The sequence below is a fragment of the Euprymna scolopes genome, chromosome 1 (assembly GCF_053919585.1).
Source record: "Euprymna scolopes isolate OS-2025 chromosome 1, ASM5391958v1, whole genome shotgun sequence".
NCBI classification, from domain to species: domain Eukaryota; kingdom Metazoa; phylum Mollusca; class Cephalopoda; order Sepiida; family Sepiolidae; genus Euprymna; species Euprymna scolopes.
This window is the reverse complement of record NC_136482.1, coordinates 81815057-81827338: the sequence shown is the minus strand read 5'-3', so window position 1 is coordinate 81827338 and position 12282 is coordinate 81815057. Positions and strand designations below refer to the sequence as shown.

Genomic DNA, 12282 nt, shown 5'->3' with positions numbered 1-12282 from the left:
AAAAATTCATAGAGTAGAACAACTGCTATTGTTGAGTTAAAAAAAATAAAAAAGGTCTTTCGTGGTCGGGCCGACCATGTCCCCTGTTTCTGCAAGCTTCACGGTCTACTCTAAAACATTTATGAAAAATGCAATTTTTTCTCAATTTTCCGTAAAAATTACTTTTAACTATAAATAGGTTTCCCACTCGATGAATTTTCGTTATTTTTTGATGTGTTACTATTTTCGATATGGCAATTAAGTAATATTGTTTTTGCATAAAAGGATATAGATTTTGTTTTTAATCGATTTGTTGCCTTTCTTTGAACAAGCACCAAAAGTATAAAAGAAAACACAATTTTGTAAATCTAAGAAACAAAAAAAAATTGCAGTTTTAATTATTCATTTACACATTAAATAAAAAAACGTGGGTGCAACATCAATCTTAACTAATTTCTCGTTATGCATCATTCTCTCTGATTGCTATTTGCAGTTTGCTGCCTATACTCACACATAACGTTTCGGCCGATGTAATCTTTAATCGTCTTCATGTATATCTGGGGAGGGCGGGGTAAATTTTTACGGCGTGCCCAGCGTATTATAAACACGCCAACCTCCTCATGTTAAGAACGGCTTTCGGAAAGAACATCCCCCCCCCCAGACCTCGAAAGCCGTTCTTAACATGGGGAAGTTGGGGAGAGTGTGGGGAGAGTGTATTCCGAAAGCTGTTCTTAATATAGGTGATTGGGGGGTGGGGTTATACTACGCTGGGGAAGGTCGTAATAAATAAATAAATAAAATAAAACTTTTTTATTCATTTATTTTTGATGTGAGAACATTTCATTAAAGTTGGAAATCTCAAGTTCGACTATCGTTGTTGCAACGTTGAAGAAAAAACATGGTTACATCGTTGCAAATAAAAATGAGAATAATCCAAATAATCCTGATTATCAATCCTCGTCGAAAAAAATTCCGAAATATACTCATTCTTACATTTAAATATTCGTTCAGGCAGAGTCTATAAGATTCCTAATCACGTTTATCTTTATAAAATTGTCGAGCTATTCACGTAGTTGTTGCTGTTGTTCTCCGCCATCAAAATGACATTTCAAATCACATGTAATATTGGTAGATGGGGGACGTTTTCAGCGTCCCAAATTCTTTTATATTATTTGATTTGTAGTTTGAAAATTACATTGCAATTTAACGCAGTAGAAATATTAAAAATATATATATATACATATTTAATTTAATATCGATTCTTCTTTTCTTTAAGAAAACGTTTGTATTTTACTTTACTAACTGGACTACAACACTTTTATTTGGAAGAAAATAGAAGTCGAAGATACGATAAGTCTAAATTTTATATAAAAGGTTGGTGTAAAAATAATGTTTTTAGTTGAACGTCAATAAACATTATTTTTGCACTAATCAACTAACACGTTTTCTTATGTCAAACATTGACATTAGAATATTTTAAGGATTATTTTTAAATTGCAAAATTTAAAAGTGTAAAATCGGATCGGCGTCTAGAATTCTATTTTGAAACTAGAATTTTGGACGCTGAAAACATACACAATTTATTTAAAAGTGATCTCGTGAGTGAAACCAATATATTATATTTAAACATTAAACGACAATTGATGTCGTTTTCTTGTAAAAAAAAACAAAATATATATATATATATATATATATATTAGACGAGAGACAACATAATCTAGTTAAGAAAACAGAAATAATTAATGCACAGCTAACAATAACATATCATCTGGGGGTTTGATTTAAAAGAAAAACAACAATGATGACATTTACTGCAATTGGAGTGAGTAGTGGAAGGTCCTTCATACAATGGACAGAATGGTTGTCTTTATCAATTGTTTTGAAACAACGCAGCATTTTTTATGCTACCGATTATTTTTTTAGCAAACAAAAAATTTCTAAAAAATAAATAAACCTACCGGTGTGGGAGTAAAAACTAGTATAAATAGGATGTATTCCAGCAAATAATAGTGACTAAACGAAGGAGGTCGGGAGCAGTTACAACACTGCTTCTCCCTCCATTCATCCTTGTGAACTGACAAAAACTTTTACTACTATTATTACGACGACGACAGGTACGGCTCATATGGTTAACACGTTACTCATTGTTCTTATACGTTACTATCCCTATGATGGCCATGACCTGACCTTAATAACTAGTGTCTTATTTATTGAGAAATATATTTGTCTACAGTTTATTTATTACAGGTCAGGCTTTTTATTTTCTTTTGATATTTAATAAATATCAATTAAAAATATTTAATCTTGATAAGGATAAGATTAATTTAAATTACGATGTTTTTTGGGGGCCAGTGGGTCCTATATATATATATATATATATATATATATATATATATATATATATATATATACACACTAGCAAAAGTACCTGTCGTTGACTGGGTTCAAAAACAGCCTACAGAAAATGGACTCTGATTTATGAAACTATGATAGGTTATGAAAAGGAAGGGTTGTAAATTTGGGTTGAACCAAAACAAAATATGATGAAAGTAAAAATAAAATAGATAAACCCCATAATTTATTATACCATACCTGTTCACACTGAAACACTTATCACAATGTTCTGTGGATCTATATTAAAATACCTTGTTAAACTTTGTGACATATTTCCATTCTATGGAGGTCAGGTGCGAACGAACACCCCATAATTTTATTGTACCATATTTCTTCAAACAGAAACATAATTATCAAAGTATACTTACACAGATAGATATGAAAAGTCTTTATTAAAGTTTGTGCCTATCTCCATTCTATGGAGGCCAGGCGCGAACGCAGACCCCATAATTTTATTATATCATCCCTATTTAAGTTAAAACATACTTATCAAAGTATTCTTATGTACATCTATATCAAAACACTTGTAAACGTTTTTTTTTTAATTTTTTATTTCCATACTTTGTGGAACAGGCGCGAACGCAGACCCCACCAATTTTAATGAACCACTGTTCTGCCAGATCAAACACACCCATTCCTGTGTCTCGATACATCTTCTATCATTATATGTAATCAGTTTTTTAAAATAGTCAACCATATAGGAGCCTATTCGTGACCAGACACACACACACATTCAGCTTTTTATATATATATATATATATATATATATATATATATATAAGAAAAATCAGTATGACCAGTGAGGGAAACAGCTATCGTATTCTAAACTTATGCAAATTGATCATGTAGTTTTATTTTTATAAAGAAAATCATTTTTAAGCGAATTTGCGTTTTTCCACTACCCCCATGTTAAGATTGGCTTTCTCCTTTCTAAAATCCCGCAAGTATGAATTATTTGGGTTTCTCTCCCTTGTTTTCAGCCTGCTTTTTAAAATGGTGTCACGATATTGTCGCTGTTCGCTTAGCTACAAAATTTTATTTTATTTTTTTTAAATAAAAGTACTTGATAATTATGTGATTATTTTTGGTGTACGATATTTTCTTTCCGTCTGAGGTCCGAACATAAAATTTTTCTGGTTGTTTTTTCTTTTTTTTTTTTTTAAATCTGAGTGGAATTCTGTACAAGCATCGCACTTTGTATTATTCAGAGAACGATTTTCATCTTAGTTACATTTACAACGTTTTGGCTGATGTAATTTCCTACCTTCTGTAAGAAATTATTTCTCACATCCCAATTTTACTCCCTGCAGAGGAAAAAGAATCCACAAATACAAAAGCCATACCTTTCAAACTCAAAATTTATTCAAAAGTAACAGCAATGAAAGTTTATTGGTTCTGGAAAGTCCCTTTGCAAAACGGTAGCCAGTTTTGCCTCCATACGTATGGAGCCAGTAGTATGAACTCCTATTTTCGGAGTGTTAGTTCTGTGTTCCTCAAAAGGATCTGTTGCGGGACCGGTCGTCAGGAGACAATTGACCCAACAATTAACAAGGTAGACATGGGCAAAAAGTAAACAGCAAAAAGGCAAAGAAGACACAGGTTGTTTGGTTAAAAACGAGAGTTTGCCTTTTATTTTGCAAAGGAAGCGAAAAATCGTATAATGTAGATGCTGGTCGGCTGGAAGGTCGCACGTCACTAGAGGCTAAGGTCTGGAGGTCTGGAACAGGTACCTGAGGCGTAGCATGGTTCAGAGTTGCTCACTGGGTTTGGAACAATCGGCTGGACGTCAAGGCAATCCGGAAATGGACGGTGGACACTGAGAATGAGGTAGTCAGTGTTAAGGAATGGACGACACTGAGAACGTAGGTGTCAGTGTTAAGGAACGGACGACAGAGAACGGAGGATCAGTGTTAAGGAATGGACGGTCGGTAGGGAGCCAGGTGCAAGCAAGATTACAGACTGGAGGAACAAGGTGTGAGCGAGGTAGCAGACCAGAGGTTCGAGGTGCAAGTGAGGTTGCAGGAAAGCTGCAAAAGGAAGCTGGAGGCGCTGGAGCGAGCTGGAGGCTCCAAGGGTTGGAAGGCTGCAGGAATGAGCAGGAAGCCGCTGGAGTGGACTGGAAGTGCTGGAGACCGGGAGTGAAGTTTGCTGCTGGTGGATCTCAGTAAGCAAGCAGTAGTGAATCGCATTAGTGAAAAAACTTATTAGCCTTGATAAGGGCTGGTTGTTTAGCTCTGATAAGGACTGTTTGAACTGCTGATGAGGCGGCTGCTGTCGCTGCTGCTGCTGCTGGAATCCTTTGGCACTGGTGGATTTGGTCAACGTGACTGGTAGCGTCAGTCATCGCTTTGGGAGCCTCCTCCTCGGCCGAGTTGTCTTATTTATCATAAAAATTGTGTGTACATTTCTTAAGGCATACAACAAGTGCCAGGCAGGTGTTATATAACGAAAAATGCTACAATTTCATGATTAGGCATGAAGTCCGAAGGGAATGGGGAGGAAAGGGGGTGTCGGAGATCATCCACTTGGTCTATTCCCTAAAACTAGTTGCAATCACCACAATACCGCATTCACTCTATGAACTAGAGCTATTTGAAACCTACCCAGATGAGATGAAAATGACATATTTACAATATTTACAATGCTAATATATATATATGTTAACGTATATATATTTTTTTTTTTTTTTTTTTTTTTTTACAAAGGCATCACCACATTATCAAGGCCCAGAGGCCACTCAAGGATAAGGGTTAAAATATATATATATATATATATTAGGGATTTTTTTTTTTACATGAATTCAAAAAACAGTTGATGTGTATGATATATGAAATGATGAAGTTGTGATGTGTATGATATATGAGAACGATGGGGGGGGGGTGAAAGCCTTAAAACACTCCAAAATAAAGAAAAATAACAGTAATACAAAATAAAGAAACCAAATAAAATGTTAATGATGTGTTAGCAGGAACCCTCCCTTCCTAATCTAATTCCGAAATGCTTTCTGTTTTCCGGTTCACAACCGAAAACAAGGGAGTCATTTCCTAAGTGGGAGTGGGCAGTCTATGGACAAAACAAATGGGTGGGGTTTGCGGGGATGTACGGTGACCTCCAAGATGTGTACCATAGGGATGGGCAGGGTCAAAAAATAAATTATTGGGTGCGGGCTTCTTGGAGGTATTCTAACACCTGAAAAATAAATAATGGGGCCCTGAGATTCATTCATACCAACTAGCTAAGGGACTGATCCACCATGATAGGATTTTCTTGTTCTTATAGTCGGCGTGTGCCATGCCTAGGCAAGGAACACGTACTCGAGCCTGTTTCGCGTGAACACACACAAACTAGCGGTGTGTATCCACCTACAACTAAATGCCGAGCAGGATAGCCTCCTTCTATCACATCTGATTTTGATTTTAAGTTGATGTTTAAAATGCGAAATCAGATAGTAATAAGAGATTGGATCCCCCCTCGCCCTACCTTTATGCGTGATGTCCACACAACTAGTCTAGCTACGCCTAAGATCGCTAGGAACACCATTCGTTCGTCCCTAGGCCACGGCAGATCTGCGTTGTAGACTACAGATGCTAAATGCAGACACGTCACCCAGTCGGGAACAATGTGAGCCGTTGGATTTATTTGCTTCCTCACTGAGCAAATCAGGCACAAGGCCGTTTTTTAATGTGGAGAGAGAGGGAGGGGGGAGGGAAAGGGGGATCCAGCTCCCGAGAGGTGGGAAATGGGAGCTGGATAGTAACTGTGGTCTGTAGGGTGATCCCTACTCTGACCAAGTTCAGATACGTGGGGTTACCCCAACATATGGTCTTTGCTAGTCATAGCTTGCAGCATCCGTCGGAACAGATACTACACTTTGAGATATTAAATCTTTTATTCATGTTAAAAATACAGTCAAAATCAACGATGAACAAAAAACTTAGGCACATGGCCAACTCAAAAGGGGGGATAGTGGGGGTCGTTGGTCATCCTTGTCACTCCAGAACTAAACAAAGCCAAAAGTTTCTCCCAGCTAGTATCTTCTTTCACCATAATACCGCATTCACCCTTTCATATTGGGGGACGTCCTACTTAATTCCCAGTTTTTAAAACATTTTTTATTGACATGTAAAAACAAAAAAGATAACAAAATGGTACAATAATTCATTTGTGTCGAGGGCGGGGGGGGGGGGGGTCCCCCCCTCGTGCCGCCGAAGTGGGGGGGGGGTGAGCCGTGGCCTCGCTGAAAAACGAGCTGTATTCATTTGGCCAGTGTGATGTTAGTGATGTCGCTCCCAATAAGACAAACAAACGACTCTAATTCCAGAAATTTATGCAATCAAAAGTAGATTGTGAGTTTGTGGATTCCATTTAAATTAATTTCGTCTAAAAGCAAAAATGTCTATTGCCTGTTTTAATGGCGTTTTGTTGATGTATTTGAATTCCAACAGGCATAGCAAAATCAATGATGAAAGGAGAAAGGGAAGATGAATGAATTCACTGAACCCGGATATGTTCATATGTGTAGCTGACGTTAGCCTATCCCATCCTTTGTTTAAGGGAAGGGAAAGTGAAAAGGAACAGTAGGAGTGACGAACAAAGACAAATGGAGACAGTGATTTTGAAACCGCGACAGATCCATGTATATTCATGGTGGACTCAGCGGGAATGTTGGCACCTATAATTAGGCATAATACAAGTCTCTTTGAACTCTAGTTGAATTGAGATAGGTCCAAACCAATAATCCCTTTAATGGGAGATCCGTTTAAATTCTTATAACCGGGATAGAGCCAGAATCCTTCTTGAGTTAAGTTATTAACAACTTTATCAAAATTATCAACTTCGAATTTTAAATTCAAATCCTTGGAAAATAACGCTGCAAATTTAAAAGGATTTTGATCACCTAATTTTATAGATATATTGTACTCCTGCAATCTCAAGGAGTCACTGCCAATCAACGTGTTTATAGTCATATCAACCTTCTTGGGGTTTATGTTTTTAGCAGAACACAATTTAAATAGAATTGCCTGGGCGAAAAAAGATCGTTGACTCCCAGTAGCAATCAAACAGAAAAAGTAGATTGATTGATACTGGGAGTCAACAATCGTTTTTCGACCTAACAGAAAAAGTAGATATGTTGACCTTGTGCTTTCATCGATATTCTAACGACAGGAAAAATATTGTTCTGTTGTCCAGAATATGTTGTTCTGCCCACAAAGGACTTATTTCTCTTAGGACACATAACACTAAAGTGGCTTTTTAATCCACAGACTGCACAAGGGTAAGGAAACCCCTTACTTCCATGACAAACTGCATCTGAGTGATCACCCAGACACAGAGTACATAATTTCAATTGTTTGGCCCTTCAGCATTTAGCTTCGAAGGAAGGAAATTTACTACAGTTCTTAATCAAATGGTCTGTAACTTCGCACAGGTTTAAACTGGCCTTCACCTCACGTGGAGAAGACGCCATACTGGATTTCATCTTAGGTGAAGAAGGCGCCAATTTTGGTGCGCAAATTTCCCACCAAATATCGAGCGGATAATAAATATTCCGTAATTTCAAACACGTGAGACATTATAATGTATTTAGAGAAGGGAATCTTTCACCACTTCTACTCATCAATTTTCTCCTTATAACATTAGGAAATTTGGTAAATAATATGTGGGCTATCAATGCCCCTGAGGTTCCACCCTCAGTAAAAAAGTCAGTCCCGTAAGACTTATCAAGTTCTGTCAGATCTTGCTTAACCCTTTTGAGAAATGACCTTAAATTTTTTAGATCCATTATGTGAGACGGAGTAGGAATAATCCCTTCAAAAACCCGATTTCTAATTAAATCTAGATTTAAATATTTTTCCCTTAACAGTTTCAGGGCTACATCATAATTGTCTGATGTTACATCTAAACTGGAGATTACATCAAAGGCATCACCATCTAGTTTTGATTTAAGCACTAAAAATTTGTCAGCCTTATTCAAATTATCTGCATAAAATTCGAATTTATTCAGAAAGGTTCTGAACAAAAACTTATCATCTATGGACGTAGTGGAAAACCTTGGACAGTCCAGTTGCATTTTTACAGGCATAACGGTCAAAGGTTGAACAACTTGAGGGGCATCTAATTTCAATTTCAACGATAACAATTTTTCTTTGATTTCTGAAGAAAACCCTTCCAAAATCTCGCAAAGATGCGATTTCTCCTCATCTGGAATCTTGATTAGAATTAGGTCCAACAGATCGTCCAAATTCTTTAACCAATCTCTAATTACCATCTCTTGGGACCTTTAAATATCTGGTGAAGGGTTGTTAACTTTTAACCACTTCACAGCACTATTTATGCAAAGCTTTTTGGCTTCCCACTTAGTCATTAATTCCTTTAGGGTCATATTTTATCCCTAGAAAACAATTAATAAAATAGCAGATATAATTATCCACAAATGTTAAGGTGGCAAAAACCGCCAATATTATTCCAAAAAGGAATCGTAATCACAAATAAACAATGCTAATGAAAATTGCCGTCAGCAATTAATCGACCCCAAAATTAGGGGAAAATGCTCTAAGGAATATGATCAAGCTACACATTTCTAACCGAATTCGAAATTTCCAAAGCGACACCAAGGGTGCTTCAAAAAATGAGGGGGGGGGGGGGCTTTCCTTCCCACTATTTTTTTAATAAAATTTCAACTCGCATTATCATTTGAAAACTGACAACAGTAACACAAAAATGCAATGGAACATTAAAACATGGCATTACAATTACAAATCAAACATTAGTAATCTCAATTCAAATCAATCAATTTAAAATTAAATTAACATTTAATGCGTGAAGATAGAACACATTCAAATGTGACTTTTACATTTAAATTACAGAAAAAAAAAATCATTAACGGTTTATTTTACTCCTGTTCTTTTTTTTATGTCTACAGAATTTGAACCAAAGTTTTTTTCCCCCCCAAATTAGTCACAACCAAATGATCAATGTGGGATTTTAAATCGTAAAATGCAATTTTAATACGTTAGTAACTTGCAACCCCAATTTCAAGGTCGAATTTAAATTATCTAAACGCGATTTCAGATGTAAGAAGTATTTCTATAATTTTTTTCTTACTTTTTTATGAGTGCAAACATCATTAACTCGAGACTTAACATTAAGGTCTTACAGTTTTTAGTGACAGAAGTTAAGCGATTCAACATTAACGAAAAATTAAATACTTTTCTGATTTAACGAAACAAAAAGAAATTTTTTAATCTTTTTCTATTTTTTGAGTTAACAAACTACGGTTTCTAAGAATTACGTTAAAACTTATTGACAATAATTTGCTCAAATTATGGAAAAAAAAAAACACTAGGAATCTGCTCGTCTTAAATCATGAATTTGCACAATTATATAAAAAAAACTAATCATTATGCGAAAAAATAAATGAGATTATAAAAACTTTCTCACGTCCCAATTTTACTCCCTGCAGAGGCAAAAGAATCCACAAATACAAAAGCCATACCTTTCAAACTCAAAATGTATTCAAAAGTAACAGCAATGAAAGTTTATTGGTTCTGATAAGTCCCTTTGCAAAACGGGGGCCAGTTTTATAATTAGGCATAATGCAAGTCTCTTTGGACTCTAGTTGAATTGAGATAAGATCCAGTATTTGGTAAATATAAACATGAAGAAATGTTCATGAATGACATCCTGTAATTAGGATAATTTCAGTAATATAAAATTGTCTCTGCTTGTAGAGATGTGATCCTTTGTTCTCCAACAGTTTGGTGATACAACATAAATAAATTGACATAGCTTTCTGCACGTGTGGGAACTGTTGGTTTGGAGTCCATCCCTTGCCGAGTTCCTGCGTGGACTGAAAAATAAAAGCATGATACAAAAAAAGGCACCAAGCAAATCACTTGACTCATTCAAAATTAACCAATGATGACTGACCACTAAACTGCGTGGGCAGCCTAAACAAAAAGAGATGGTGAATGCAAATGGAATTTCTCGCACTTCTTTAGGGGTCCTGTCGAACTTGATTATGATGCACTTGAAAGAGATCGAAGGTTACATCGGCTGAAACGTTGTTAACATGTCAACCAAGATAAGAATAGCAGCCTGAATAATATATACTGGCAGGACCCGTGGAAATTCCAAAGTATGAGAAATATATTTAATCAACAAATATGTTTTGATAAAGCTGATTTTTTTTTTTTTTTTTGATAGCGCAAAATATTAGTTCTTTTAGAAAAAAATAATAATACGCTGCAAATATGAATTTATTAAGATTTCTATGAAATTAGCGTCCATTGTATTTTAAATATAGAACCGACCCAGGTGAGATAAAGTAATAAGTACTAATAAATACTCAGAAATTTGTGCTACATAGTTCAATACAAATAATAAAATCACATGTGTCATTTATGCAAGAATAAAAAGTAATCGCTACCATTCATGACAAATTATTTTAGAGAAAATTGGGAAGTTATTAAAAAAAAACCAATACAAGTTGTTTTACCTAATCATTTGTGACCTATTTGCGTTAAAAACATAATATAATTTAGAAGTCTTTTAAGTTTACGTAAGTATCAATCCTGAGCAAAGTAGCCATCTTTGATCGGTAAGTAATGTAAATGATGATAGGTACTTTACTTAGAATCAGTATTTACACAAACTTAAAAACTTATAACTTCTATTAAATATTATTTTTAGCACAAACATGTCATAAATGAGTAATTAAAGCAAATAAATCGTTTTTTATTTTACTGATTTCTTTACTATATTTAATTTAATATAATTTTGTCAGTAAAAGCGATGATTACCATTATATTATTGTTGTTGTTGTTGTACACCCTCTGTCATTACCAATATATTATTATTATTATTATTATTATTGTATACCCTCTGTCAAAAATGACAGGGAGTAAAGTTGCTCCACCAGTGTTCACACTATTTATTTAGATGCATTACTAAAATATTCATATATAAATCATAGAATTGCATCAGTAATCAGATTTTTCTTGTATAAGTTATCATTTCTGATCACCTAAAGAAAAAAAACACTCACCATTGACATTTTTATTATAAAATGGAGGATTTCTTTAGAAATTAATTTCAGGTGACGGAATAAATTTGATGTGGTAGTCTAACTTGCTATTTGTTTTCTCACTTCCCTTAACCACTTGAAATATGTTCATGTGGAGGGCTAGGAAAAAATATGTGTTTTACTTGTTAACTTTTGCATGAAAGGATAGAAGTAGATATATCTTTATTTCTGACAATATTATTTTGAATTATACTATCGATTTTCTTCTGACAGGATGATGGCTTAAAGAGCTCTAGAGTTTTCCGCCTATCATGTTTAAATGTATTTACAAATTTTGTACCTCCAACAAATTCATATATCTATATCTTTCTAAATTTAGATATTATTTATATATTTTTATGTAAAAAAAAAAAAATGTACAATATCCATTAGATAATTAATTAATCACTCTGCACATAAGGATGAAACGCTTGCGAAACTGATACTCAAGATGAGCCCAAAGAATCCAACTAACATAAGGATAAACTCATGCAAAAGAAATAGAGTGCAACAACTACAATTTCAACAGTCATGAATCAAAGTCTATAAGACATAACTCGTGTTATTCTCCTGATTAACTCATTACTTTCACAATGTGTTGATGAATTGACAGTTGACATTGAAAACCCATTAGTCTTAAAACTGCAAGTGAAGGAGTTCTCACCTCAACTTAATGAATCAACTTACTTGATGATTCTACGTTTTTATGGCATTTATAAGGTTTCTGGATATCATATAATGTGTGTGTGTGTGTTGTGTGTTCTTGATGATTTCCATGGAAAGTACTCATCTGAACTCCAGTCTATGGTCCTCTTCTTGCCAAAAACACTCGATTAGCTACAACA

General features: G+C 34.9%; 1 protein-coding gene and 1 long non-coding RNA gene across 6 annotated transcripts in view; one reads left to right on the top strand and one right to left on the bottom strand.

Moving 5' to 3' along the window:
- Positions 1-12282, bottom strand: part of LOC145243562 (putative phospholipid-transporting ATPase IIB) — a 392356-nt gene that overhangs the window by 266834 nt on the left and 113240 nt on the right. The window contains exon 1 of one of the 5 annotated variants that reach the window (XM_080106860.1): positions 1938-2092. The exons of the other annotated variants lie outside the window; for them this stretch is intronic. The gene's annotated coding sequence lies outside the window, so the exon portion shown is untranslated. Of the gene's footprint in view, positions 1-1937; positions 2093-12282 lie in introns of those variants that run through there. 5 annotated transcript variants of the gene reach the window in all.
- Positions 1-12282, top strand: part of LOC145245140 (uncharacterized) — a 119178-nt gene that overhangs the window by 65295 nt on the left and 41601 nt on the right. The window lies entirely within an intron of this gene.